Raw genomic sequence first — 13,818 nt, forward strand, 5'->3', positions numbered from 1 at the left:
CCCGGCGCCCCAACAGCCTCTTTTCGGCGCCCACTGACGGGCGACCGACGACGCTCTGGCTTGACCCGAGCGGGCAGCTCGGCAACTTGGGATCCCGCGTTTGCAAAGCGAGACCTGGCGCGCCGTCCGGTGTCCGCGGCTCTACCGCAGCTCACTTACCGGCTCTGACACTTTCTTCTCTGCCGCAGCCTCCTCCGCCTCCTCCGCCCTCCTCTCCTCTCTGCCTCCGCCTCTGCCGCCGCTAGCGCAGGCAGGACGCCGCTCCGCGAACTATTTCCTTTCCCTGCACCCTCCCCTAACCAGAAGCAGGAAGTGGTCCTCTCTCTAAATCCTTCCCGCAGAAACTCACAGAGGCCGGCAAGAGATTCCCACGCCGCTCCGGAAGTAGCCGCGCCCTTTGTTGGAAATTCCAAAAACCTCAAAGACTACCAGTGCTCGGTCCCTTTCTTGTACCCGGATAGTGACCCCTTAGTTTACTGCTGAACTGGTAGTATTTGAAGCTTCCTCCTTTCTATGAAGATATGTATATGATGTTATATATAAAAATATTATATATGTGTATTATATCTCAGGCCCTTACTATGTGAAGAGCTCAGGATACACAGACAAATCAGAAACAGACCTTACCCTCCACATTCCCCACACTATAGCTTTCAAGGAACCACGATTTTATCCAGACTCCAAGGCAGTGCCTTTTCTGCCTAGTATTTACCACCAGGCACAGCTTCTGTGGACTCACTTTCCTATTACGGGAAAACATAGTGTTCCCCTTCCAATTTGTCTTTTCTTCAAATTCCCCATAGTATGTAGCCCTGTGATTTTTTATTTATATATATATTTTGAAAGGAAATAAATGCTGCAAAGGTAAGGTGTGATATTTTTACAATTTTAAGAATATCAGAAAAAGATCATTGCTGATTTCCTGATAACCATCCTAGGCTAAGCATTAGTTTAACTGATTTTTCTTTTGCTGTTCTTTACATGAAATCTACCTAGGTCTATTTAGTTAGTTGTTTCTGAAAGGGAAAGGATGCCTCTTGTTAATAAGCATGTGATGAGGAATGAATGGTGTTTAGGTCCAAAGAACTATAGTTACCCGTCCTAGTCCTGTGATTATCACTACATGTACACATGTAAATTTTTTTATGTTTTAAAATTACGTATATGGTATCAAATTGTATGCCATATTTTGCAACTTGTCTTTTCCACTTAACATTCTGTTTGTAAGATCTGTCCATGCTAATTAATGGCTGTTCAATTCAGAGAATTCTTAAAAATGTAGTCCTGGATCAACAATCAACATCACTTGAGAAATGCAAATCCTTGGGGGTCACCACAGATCTACTGAATCAGAAACTCTGGAAGTGGGGTCCAGTAACTTGTAATTTTTTTTAAATAGATATTTTTAGTTGTAGATGGACACAATACTTTTAAAATTTTATTTATTTTTTAGTTGTAGTTGGACACAATACATTTATTTTATTTATTTATCTTTATGTGGTACTGACAATTGAATCCAGGGCCTCACATGTGCTAGGCAAGTGCTTTACCACTGAGCTACAACCCGAGACCCAGTAACTTGTATTCTAACAAGTTCTCTGGGTGATTATAATGCATTTAAAGTTCAAGAACCACTGCAATAACATTTTTTCACTGCTATATGGTATTCTTTTATAAATATCCCACAGATTTTGATAAATCCATTATCCTACAGTAGGGTTCCATGTTGACATATCTATAGCCATCTGGGTTATAATCACCCTTTTTCCCACCTGGTGACAATAGCACTCATCCCAAACCCTGTGAGACAAAGTCAGTTAGGATAGTTGGCTGAACGTGCCTTATCAGCCACTGATGCCCAGACTGTTTTTTAACTGATATTTAACTTAATACTTTTTGAAAAAAAAAACCCCACATACATTCTAGTTGACCATAGCCCGTCTTTGCCTATCTTAACATACAACCCCCTTCCTAATGTTTAGGGGTGCAGGGATCCTGCTGTCTTGCTGCCACTGAAGTCACACTGCTCTCTGCCAGTTTTTAACAAAGTAAACGTGTAATTCTGCCTCTCTTTGCCTTTTTCTTTGGCCTCACAACATCTTCCATCTTTGGCAACCAGTTCTAATACACCAAGAATGTTTTTTTCTGAAATATTCACAGATGGATATTTTCACTGTTTTCAGTTTTCCATTACAAACATGCTGCAATGTAAATTCTTGCATATGCCTCCTGTATGCACCTCTAAGAATGTCTCTAGGGTATGCAGTTAAAGTGAAATTGCTGAGTGTGCTATGCACAGCTTCAATTTTACTAGCACTAGTGAAAGTTGTTCTAATAACATTAGCAAATAATATAGCATGTTTTGTTATCTCATCAATAACCATTAGTCCTCTTGAGGAAGGTTCTAATATCATCATTTGGATTTTACGGATGATGTCAAGATAATACATAACTTGCCCAAAGTCAGGTGCTTCTGGGAAACACCTTTCTGGGATACACAGCAAGGCAGAGGCAGAGCCAGGACTGGATGCCGTGCCCAGTGGCTCAGGACTCCCTGCCTTCAGCCACAGTATTATGTTGCCTCTCCCACAAGAAGGGTTTAGAGTTTTGTTGGTCTGTATCATCCTCACACTTGGTGTTCCCCAACTTTAAACTTGTTTGTGCCAATCTTATGGGTATAAAATGGCTTGGATGTATATTTCTCTGATAACTAGTGAAATATCTTTGAATGTTATCATTTGCTAACACGTTTTAATTTTTTAAAAAATTATTTCGTCTTACACTTTTTTTTATTGGTGCATGTTGTGGTTTGGATAGGAGGTGTCCGCTGAAGGCTCACAATTAGATTATTAGGGCTGTAAACTAATCAGTGGATCAATCCATTTGAGTGACTGATAATCTGAAAGGCGTCTATGCTGGGCAATAACTGTAGGCAGTAGGGTGTGGTTGGAGGACGTACGCCATTGGAGGCATGCCTGTGGAATTATATTTTGTCCCAAGCACCTCATGCTTTCTTTCTGCATCCTGACTGCCACGTAGCTTTCCTCTGCCATGCCCTCTGCCGTACATCTGCCTCACCTTGTGCCCAGAGAAATGGGTCAGCTGACCATGGATTGAATCTCTAAAACTATGAGCCAAAATCAATTTTTATTGGATATTTTGGTCACAGTGACAAAAAAGCAGACTAACGGAGTACATTATAATTACACATAACAGTAGGATTTGTTGTTACATATTTCTACATGCACACAATAGAACAATGTAATTTGGGTAAAGCATGTTTTATGTGTGAAAAGCTGGCTTTAAGGTTTTCACATGTGAATTGTCTATAGTAAAAAACATCTTCAAAGTGACCTTAGGCTTTTTCCAAAATATGAATTACATTTTAAATTATTTGTAGTTATAATATTGAAGAAGGTAAGAAAATGTTAAGGAATACGGCAAACCAAAGACTGATTTTTAAACTCCGGGTCAGATAAGAGCAGTCCCTCCTCCTTTTGTGAATCTGTGATTCACTCTCCAACTCTCTGCAATCTGGCTTCTGCTTCTGCTACTCTATTTCTTTTTAAAGTAGAGCAGTTCAATGTGAATCCACTCTTTCTACTTATGTTAAGGGCAGGAAACTCCTTTTAGAAATATACATATGGCAAACCTGGCATTTACAATAAGTACATGACCTCCATCATTTTAGAAAGATGATGCTGTTGGAGGCCTTGAGTTTCTAGTTGAAGATACACCCAAAATAGATGTTACCTAGATCCAGTGTGAGGCAGTGGCAGCAGCCTAGCACTTCTTCAGGGGTTGCTGAGCTAACTCTTAGTCTTTCTGTCTTTTGTTTCTCCCCATTTTCTACCGTGCATTGTAGTTGTACAGGATGATGGGATCTGTTGTTACAATGTAACTGTACAATCTGGCTAACGTCACTTTCCGGCACTTCCCTTTCCCTCTCTCCCATCCTTCACCCTCCCCTCTACTCTACTGATCTCCCTTCAGTTTCATCAACTCATAGTCTTTCGATTAGAAATCACATCTTGTTTAACTGTAGGCAGGTAGGGTGTGGTTGGAGGACACAGGCCATTGGAGGATAAAATACTGTGCAGGGGCCCAAGATTCAGTGGTAAACAAGACCTATAGGCCCCTTATTTTGTGGAATTTTCATTCTTGAGAAGATAGGCATTAAAAATTGAACCATGAGTTGCGTAGTTGTTTACCATTGAGACACAATTGAAAGTGACAGACGGCTGCTAAGAACCAGCTAGCAGGGCATCCTATCTACACCAGAGGGTAAGGGCAAGTGTGGTAAGATGTCCCTCCACTTCTGCAGGTGCATTTTTGTCCCTTCAAAATGGTCTTTTCCCTTCCCACTTCTTTTAACGCAGTGGGGGGTGGAGTATGGGGTGGGAAGGAGTGCACCAAAACGCCAGATGTTAGGCTATTTGGACTTTCCAGTCACCAGAGTAATTAGCTAAACAGACTTGTTTTATTTTTAAAACACCCAGCCTCCAGCATTCCGTCAGAGCAACGCATAACTGACAAAGACCGGTGGTATAACAGGAAGTGCTATGATGGGAGCCAGAAGACCTGGTCTCAGAGCTGACCCTGTGACGTCAAGCAATCACTTAGTCCTTCTAATCCTCAGTTTCTCATCTGTAAGTTGAAATTTGAATCCTTACAACCTCTGAATCAATAGTTATTAGTTATATGAGACTTGTATGAGGCAAGTTATAAAACCCTTCTGAAAAAGACAAAAGTAGGCTTTCAAACATATATGAAAAACTTTCCATGCTATTGGATAGGAGGACTCAATTTCATAAAGATAACAGTGCCCCTGTATCAGTCTGTTTTCTGTTGCTATAATAAAATACCAGAGGCAGGGGAATATAAAATAAGAGGGTTCTTAATTCAGAGTTTGGGATGCTGAAAAGTACATGGTTGTGTGTCCCCATATGTTTAGCCTTTGGTCAGGATCTCATAGCTTATGCATCACTATAGTGGTTCCACAGGCAGAAGAGAACACATGGGAAGCCAGAGATTCAGGGGCTAGTCTTGCTCCCTTTACAAAAACTCAAGTGAGAGAACTCACTCTCTTTGCAAGAGAAGCAGTAATCTTTGCCCAGGGTGATGTCCCTGTGATCTAATTATCTTGCAGTTGGCCTCACCTTTTTTTTTTTCCTTTTTAGTTTTTTATTTAGAGACAGGATCTCACAAAATTTCTTGGGCACTCCTTGCTAAATTGCTGAAGGCTAGCTTTGAACTCGTGATCCTCGTGTCTCAGCCTCCCGAGCTGCTGGGATTATAGGCATGCACCACTGCACCTGTTGGCCTCACCTTTTAAAGACTGTACCGCCACTCAACATGGCACATTGAGCACCATGCTCATGAGCCTTCCAGGGATACACTCGACCAAATCCAAGCCCGACCATCCCCAAAGTTAATTTATATAAACACAACACACTCCAAGTATCCTGGTCCATTTGTGCTATTATAACAAAATGCCTTAGACTGACTTATGAAGAACAGAACTCTGTTTTCTCACAGTTCTGAATGCTCAAAACTCCAAGATCAAGGGGCTGGCATTTGGTGACTGACAAAGTCTGTTCCCTACTTCTGAGATGCCACTTTGTTGCTGCAACTCTGGGCAGAATGCATGCTCTGTGCGCACATGAGGTTCCCACCCTTCAACCTCAAGTCGTTTTATTTTTTTACTTTTTGTGGTACTGGATTGAGCCTGGGGTGCTCTACCACTGAGCCACATCCCTGGCCCTTTATGTTTTTCATGTTGAGATAGTGTCTTATTAAGTAACTGAGGCTGACCTTGCACTTATGATCCTCCTGCCTCAGCCTCCTGAGTAGCTGGGATTAGAGGTGTGCACCACTACACCCACCTCAAGCCCTTCTATAAAGGAGCTAATCCCATTCCCTGCATGACTTAATCACCCCCAAGGTAACACCTCCTAAGAACATTGCATTGAGGATCAAGTTTCCAGGAATTTTGGAGGGAACCCAATCATTCGAACCATAGCATCAAGTCAAATCAACATCAGTTTTTACAGAGCTAGATAAATTGATTATAAATTTACGTGGAAGAATAGACAAATGGAAATACCCCAAAATGCCCTAAAAATAGAAGATGCAAAGGGTGGGGTTAACTGAGACTTTATAAAAACATATCAGAATATATTATAAAACCTCTATCATTGAAACTGTGATTTTAGCATATGAACAAATGAAGTCAGAGATAGACTTAAGATCAATGGGAATTTAGTATGTGATAAGGGCAGTATCTCAAATCAGAGGGGAAGATAGGCACTGTTTCATAAATGATGCTGACAGCTGGGGAAGCCAATGAAACTGGATTGATTTCTTATTCCATATGAAAGGCTGAACTCCGCCACAGTCTCACCAAAGCTCTCTGAATACCGCAGGGGAAGCTCTGAGGCTGGGATGGGGTGAGAAGCCTGAGTCTTTGTATTGTATGACAACCAAAGAATTAGGAATGTGAATACAAATAATAAAAACATTTAAAAAACTAGGAAAACATGGATGAATTTCTTAAGAGTGGAGAAACACTTCTCTGATCATGACTCAATTTAGCAAAAAAGGGAAGGCATGGGAGGAAAGGAGGAACTTTGGATTGGGCAAAGGGGAGGGAGGAGAAAGGAGGGGGCCTGGGGGTAGGAAAGGCAGTGGAATGAGATGGACATTCCTAGGTATATGTATGATGACACACATGGTGTGACTGTACTCTGCACAACTAGAAACATGAAAAATTGTGTTCCATTTGTATACAATGAATCAAAATGCATTCTGCTGTCATGAATAACTAATTAGAACAAATAAATAAATCTTTAAAAGTTTAGAAAAAAATTGATAAATTTGCATATAAAAATGGCACAGAAAGGGCTGGGGTTGTGGCTCAGTGACAGAGCGCTCGCCTAGCATGTGCGAGGCCTGGGTTCGATCCTCAGTACCACATAAAAATAAATAAAATAAAGGTATTGTTTCCAACTACAACTAAAAAATAAAAAAAAAAATTTAAAAAGAAACATTTAAAAAATGGCACAGAAAAAAGACAAATGAAGTAAAAAAATGACAATAGGAAAGTATTTGCAATATCTATCATAAAGGGTTCATAATGGCATATAAAAAAAGGCTTCTAAAAGGGAGGAAGAACAAAAAATACAGATAAGTGGGCAGAATGCACCAACAGCCAGTTCACATTAAAATAGAATGTCCTTACTCATTTGAAAATGTTTATTTGCTCCCAATAAGATAAATGAAAATTATAGCTAGATTGGGACCAGTTTATCACCTACAAAGTAGGAAAAAAATCCAAAATTAGATTACCTGCTTTGTTGACACAACTGTGGGCAAGCAGACATACATTTGTGACCGGTGTGTGTGCAAAAATGCTAAAATGTCTATGGATGGAGATTTGGCAAGATCTAGCAAAATTACATTCATATTTACTCTTTGACCTAGCAATGTTGTTTTCCTTAACCTAGCAATTCTGTTATCTTAAGGAAACACGTGCAAAAGTAAATTTTAAAAAAAAGTGTAAATAAAAGGAAACAAAATACAAAATTATGCATAAGGTTTGTCGTTGCAGGATTCTTTGTAATGGCAAAAAGTGGAAATAATCCAAAAGCCTTTCAACGGGGGCTGATTACATAACCAGGGGATATCCACATATTGCATGCTCCTCAGGTATATTGTTGAGTGATTAAAAATGGAATGTCTCATCCTATAACCAAATGCTTGAGACAATTAACTTATAAGAAAGCGTTTTATTTCGGCTGACAGTTTTGGAGGTTCAAGCCCATGGTCAATTGGCCCCATTGTTTTGGGGCCTGGGGTGAGAAGGCATGTCATGACGGGAGCTCGTGGAGAAGCAAAACCGCTGCTCACATCATTGCCAGGAAGCAGAATGAGGAAAGGCTTTAGGGGTATTGTCTCAATGAACTAAGGACCTGCTAGAGCCCTGCCTCCAAAGGTCCCACCATCTTCCAAAAGCACGAACCAGGGACCAAACTTTTAACACATGGCCTTTGGGAGACATTGAACATCCAAACCATAGCACCAAGTGAAGTTCACAGCACACTAACTTTTTTTTTTTTTTTGGCACTGGGGATTGAACTCAGGGCCACTTGACCACTGAGCCACATCCTCAGCCCTATTTTATAATTTATTTAGAGACAGGGTCTCACTGAGTTGCTTAGTGCCTCGCTTTTGCTGAGGCTGGATTTGAACCTGCAATCCTCCTGCCTCAGCCTCCAGAGCTGCTGGGATTACAGGCGCGCACCACCACCCTGACCAGCATGCTAACTTTAAGGTGGGGATAGAAATACAACCTGTGAGCATGTACATATGCATATGTATTTACCTATATTTAAAAATCTTTACTTCCATATTTAAAAATGGAAAGATAAATGGAGAATTAATAAAAAGGGTCATCTGTAGGGGAAGGAGGAAATGAGGTAGAAAGGTTAAAAATGGAAGCTGGATTGCTTTTAAAATGTTAGTTTTTCTATATTTAGTATATGTTCTTTTTAATATTAAATAGTCTTAATAATTTAAAAATCACTCAAGCAAAATCCGTGTTAAGAAACAGCTTATTATTTTATTAACATTATATTCATTTTAACAAATTAAAAAACATTTTCTTTAAATGTTTCTTAACAATTTTAAAACAAAATTTAGTCAAAAAAGAAAAAAAGCAGTTCCTGAATGTTGAAAAATAAATGAACTCAAGTTTGTGTCAAACTGGTGGCATAAAGTTAATGCTGCAACGTGACACCCAGACATCTGGACATCACCAGTGGCTGGAGGTGGTGCTGACAGAGGGGCTCAGCATCAGCCCTCTCTGGGTGCCTCTTGGCTGAAGCCTGCTGCTTGCTCAAGCCTCATGCTTTCCAGGGCACATTTCGACACACATGCACGGAATGTAATTTGTTCCATTTCAGTCCCAGGGCTTCCTCTTTCCTCTTTTTCTCCCTCCCCCATTCCCCTTCCTTTACTCTGCTGGTCTTCCCTCTATTTATTTAATTTTTTAAACTGGTGCTGTATAGATATACAGAAAGGTGGAACTCACTGTGGTACAACATATACCTATATAGCATAATTTTGTCATTTCATTCTGCATTTCCTCCCTTTTCCAATCCCTCCTCCCTTCTCCTCAACCATCTTCCTCTACTCCATGATTTATCTTCCCTCTATTTTGGAGGGATCTGTCCCCCCACGCACCTTTTTCCTTACTTTGTTCTAGCTTCTTTTTATGAGAGAAAACATTTGGCCCTTGACTTTCTGAGTCTGGTTTATTTTACTCAGCATCATGTTCTTCAGTTCCTCCCATTTACCAGAAAATGGTGAAATTTCATTCTTGTTTATGGCTGAGTAAACTCCACTGTGTGTGTTAACACATTTTCTTTATCCATTCATCTGTTGACGGGTACCTGGGCTGTTCCATAATGGCTGTTGTGAGTTGTGCTGCTATGGACATTGATGTGCCTGTGTCACTTAAGGTGGATTTTAGTTCTTTGGAATACTACTGAGAAATGGATCTTGGTCAGATGGTGGTTCCATTCCTAGTCTTTTGAGGAACCTCCATACTGCTTTCCAGAGTGGTTGCCCTAATTTGCAGTCCCACCAACAGTGTATGAAAGTACCTTTTCCTCCACATCCCTACTAGCAATTATTATTTGTATTCTTGATGACTGCCATTGCAACTGGAGTGAGATGAATCATAATGTAGTTTTGATTTGCATTTCCTTGACTGTCAGGGATGTTGAACATCCTGAATTTTCATTTATTTGCTGGGCATTTATTTCTTCTTTTGATAAATGTCTGTTTGGCTCTTTTGCCCATTTACTGATTGGGTTGTCTTCTTGGTCTTAAGTTTTTTGAATTCTTTATGTACTCTGGATATTAATACCCTTTAATACTTTGTCAGAGAAGCAGCTGACAAAGATTTTCTCCCTTTTGTAGGCTCTTTCTTCCTTTCCTTTGTTACGCAGAAGGAAAAGATTAGGGGCTCATCCTGGAAAGGCTGGTGCAACCAAAGAACATAACCCTAGGGAGGAGGGGATTATTTTTCTATGCTCAGAGTTCAGGAAACATTGGCCATTAGAGATTTTCGGGTGCAGAAGCTGGGCATGGTAATAGTTTAGTGAAACAAACACATGAGTGTTTATAGCAGCACAATTCACAACAGCCGAGTTATGGAACCAACCCAGGTGCCTGTCAATTTGATGCCCACATTCTGATTCTTGGTTTCATTTCTTGAGCTTTAGGGGTCTTGTTAAGAAATTTGGTGCCTGTGTCAATATGATGGAGTATTGAGTCTATGTTTTCTTCTAGCAATCACAAGCTTTCTGGTCTAATTCCTAGGTCTTTCATCTACTCTGAGTTCTCTTTCTCATGCAGAGTGAGAGATGGGAATCTATCTTCATTCTTCTACACACCAATATCCAGTTTTTACAGCATCATCTGTTAAAAAGGCTGTCTTTTCTCCAACATATATTTTGGGTTTACTTACCTTTGTTAAGTATTGGTGGACTGTATTGATGTGGGTTTGTCTTTGTGTTTTCCATTCTATTCCATTGGTCTTCATGTCTATTTTGAAGTCAATACTATGCTGTGTTTGTTACTATATCTCTGTAGTATAATTTGAGATCAGGTATTGTAATGCTTCCCGTGTTACTCTTCTTCTTCAGTATTGCCTGGGCTATTCTGGGTCTTTTATTCTTCCAAATGAGTTTTAAGACTGTTTTTATTCTAGTACTGTGAAGAATGACATTGGTATTTTGATGGGATATTGAATCTGTATAATACTTTTGGTAACATCCCAGACCTTTTAAACTTTGAGACAGGGTTTCACTAAGTTGCTGGGGGTCTTGCTAAATTGCTGAAGCTGGCCTCAAATTTGAGATCCTCCTGCCTTGGCCTCCCAAGCTGCTGAGATTACAGGTGTAGGTTACCCTCCTCCTTGCCACTAGGCCATTAATTAGAATTAAATCACAAAATAACTTGGGTCTGACAATGTATTGGTTTGCTAGGGCTGAATGGCTGGGTGGCCTAACTGCATGAGGCCCTTCCTCAGGAGAGGAAGGATGGGCAGGTGAAGACAATGGTGTCCCCCACTTCCTTCTCCCCTGCTGTGGACATCAGCTGTATGCATAAGCAGGTTTGTAGGGACACACCAGGGCAGTGGCTTTAATATTATCTAATTACTACTGGAAAGACTTGCTTAAGATAAACCATTTTGACACAAAATTACTACTTTGGGTAGGCATCTTCTAATATGTAATTAATTTACAGTTAAGCAGTAGCAATCTTTCATGTGTTTCAAACCAGATTGAACTGGGTTCAAATCCTGGTCCAGTTCCTTACTAGTTGTGTGATCTTAGGTAGTAGCTCAACCTTCCTAAGTATCAGTTTCAAGAACATCATCACCTTCACAGGGTTGCTACAAAGATCACAGAAAATTTGCATGAAGCCAGGCATGATGGCACATAACTGAAATTCAGCTTCTTGGGAGGCCGAGGCAGGCAGATCACAAGCTCAAGACCAGCCTGGGCAACTTAGCAAGACTCTGTCTCAAAATAAAATAATTTTTAAAAAAGGGCTGGGGATGCATTTCAAGGGTAAAGCATTTACTGTGTATTTACAAAGCCCTGGGTTCAATCCCTAGCAACATACACACACACACACACACACCAATTTATATGTACTTAACATAACTTCAAATAACTTTTCGTATCTTAGCATGTAAAGTTACCTTGGAGTAATTTTCTTAACTAGTTTATCCTGGTAATAATTTTCTGGAGCTGATCTAATTTCTGAGTCAGAAGGTCTGAACAGTGCCTACATCATCTGCTCCTTAGCCATCTGCTCACCAGGCCTTCACTGACTTGTATGGATCTCCATACTTAGTACCCAAGAGTTATTGCTGAGGTGTCTCCTGCATACTGCACTTAGCCCCTTCAGATCCAGTGGCTTTTTCCAAAACAGCACTCTCATGTCAAGTTTGGAGGGGGCATGGCTAGGGGTTGGAGGGGATCAGGGAGCCTTCCTGCTACATCTGGGCCACACCTGGGCTCAACTCTCCTGCAAAAGCCTATTTTTAACCTGACCTACTTAAATGTATCACATGGTTATTTGACATGTAGTTCAAGCAGAGAACAGGGTTGCTTTGTTTTTAGGGTTCTCAGACCTACTTAGTGTCTTGCCACCTTTGTAGTACTGGCATTCAGAGCTCTAAAAATAATATTTAAGAACTCTAAATTTGAGTTGTTTAATGACACATAAAGCTTTCAAGAGGGGCTGGGGTTGTGGCTCAGCGGTAGAGTGCTTGCCTAGCAGGCACTGAGTTTGATTCTCAACACCACATACAAATAAATAAAATAAAGGTCCATCAACAACTAAAAAATATATTTTTTTAAAGAGAGAGAGAGAGAGAGAGAGAGAGAGAGAGAATTTTTTAAAAATGTTTTTATTTTAGTTCTCGGCGGACACAACATCTTTGTACGTGGTGCTGAGGATCGAACCCGGGCCGCATGCATGCCAGGCGAGCACGCTACCGCTTGAGCCACATCCCCAGCCCATTAAAAAATATTTTTAAAAAAGATTTCAAGAAACACTTGTATTTGGGAATTGTTCATGTCCTGTGAAGTTGAATCAAAAACAGAATCATGTAAAATTACTCATCTAAGTTATCTTCTGTCTGAATATTTAAAAATCCCAAAAATAAAGCCCACAAAAAAAAGAGAGAACATATTAAAAGTGAAATAACTAAGTTTTGCTCATCACCAATCTCAGTAGGAAGTGAGTGTATGGAGGAGCAATGTGCTGCACGGTAATATCAGCAGCAAGATTGCAGCTGACAGAACTTCTAGACTATTGTTCTTGTCTATAATGCCGAATTCCAAGATCTTGACTACCACCATTTACTTAAGAAAAGTTTAACAATAATTACATTAAAAATTCAGATTTGTTCTTATATTCCAGAATTTCATATTTACAATGGTGATATTTTGCTTGGGCCATAGGCCAAATATTCATTTTAAAACTAAGCTGTTGGGCTAGGGATGTGGCTCAAGCGGTGGCGCGCTTGCCTGGCATGCGTGCGGCCCAGGTTCGATCCTCAGCACCATATACAAAGATGTTGTGTCTGCCGAAAACTAAAAAAAATAAATATTGAAAAAAATAAATAAATAAATAAAAAAAATAAATAGCAGAAGGATTGCAAGTTCGAGGCCAGTCTCAGCAACTTATGGGGCCCTAAGCAACTTAGGGAGACTCTGTCTCAAAACGAAAAACGAAGTTATTCAAACCTTTGACTCAATGTTCAGGACCTCAGGACCCCTCTAAACTCTTACCTTATTAATGATTTCTTTATAAAAATAGGAAAGAAAAAAAATTCTTTCCTTCACACTTGTCTTCAGCACAAAAATTTCCCACTCTTCACCCTGTGATTGACTTGAGCTTTTATGTACCTCACTGCGCAAGCCTGGCCCTTCTCCGCTGGTTTCTTTCTATACCCCATCCTCCTCCTCTGCCTCCCCTTACCCCCGTGGTGTTCTGAATCTCAGATTCCTGAATCCAGAGGCATCCGGTGTCCAGGTTCCTCTGCTCCGACCCAGTTGGCACTCTGAAGCCAGGAAACGCTCCTGGGAGGTGATGAGGACCATAACCAGAGGAGAAAGAGCCCCAGGACCTAGAGTCGAGCGCGCCATCAGGTCCCTCGCAGTTTGCAGAAAGCATCATCCCTGCGGCAAAGGCTTCCATCCTCACAGGTCGCGGCCAACCCACGCGCACCCC

The 13,818-nt window shown here is 40.6% G+C and overlaps 1 protein-coding gene across 4 annotated transcripts in view; it reads right to left on the bottom strand.

The window, feature by feature from the left end:
- Nucleotides 1–295, bottom strand: part of Klhl20 (kelch like family member 20) — a 37,104-nt gene extending 36,809 nt beyond the window's left edge. For all 4 annotated transcript variants that reach the window (XM_015491802.2, XM_048810019.1, XM_015491799.2 and 1 more), the window contains exon 1: nt 160–295. The gene's annotated coding sequence lies outside the window, so the exon portion shown is untranslated. The remainder of the gene's footprint in view (nt 1–159) is intronic.
- Nucleotides 296–13,818: the final 13,523 nt, after the last annotated feature.

Source organism: Marmota marmota, unplaced genomic scaffold (assembly GCF_001458135.2).
Source record: "Marmota marmota marmota unplaced genomic scaffold, marMar, whole genome shotgun sequence".
NCBI lineage: Eukaryota > Metazoa > Chordata > Mammalia > Rodentia > Sciuridae > Marmota > Marmota marmota.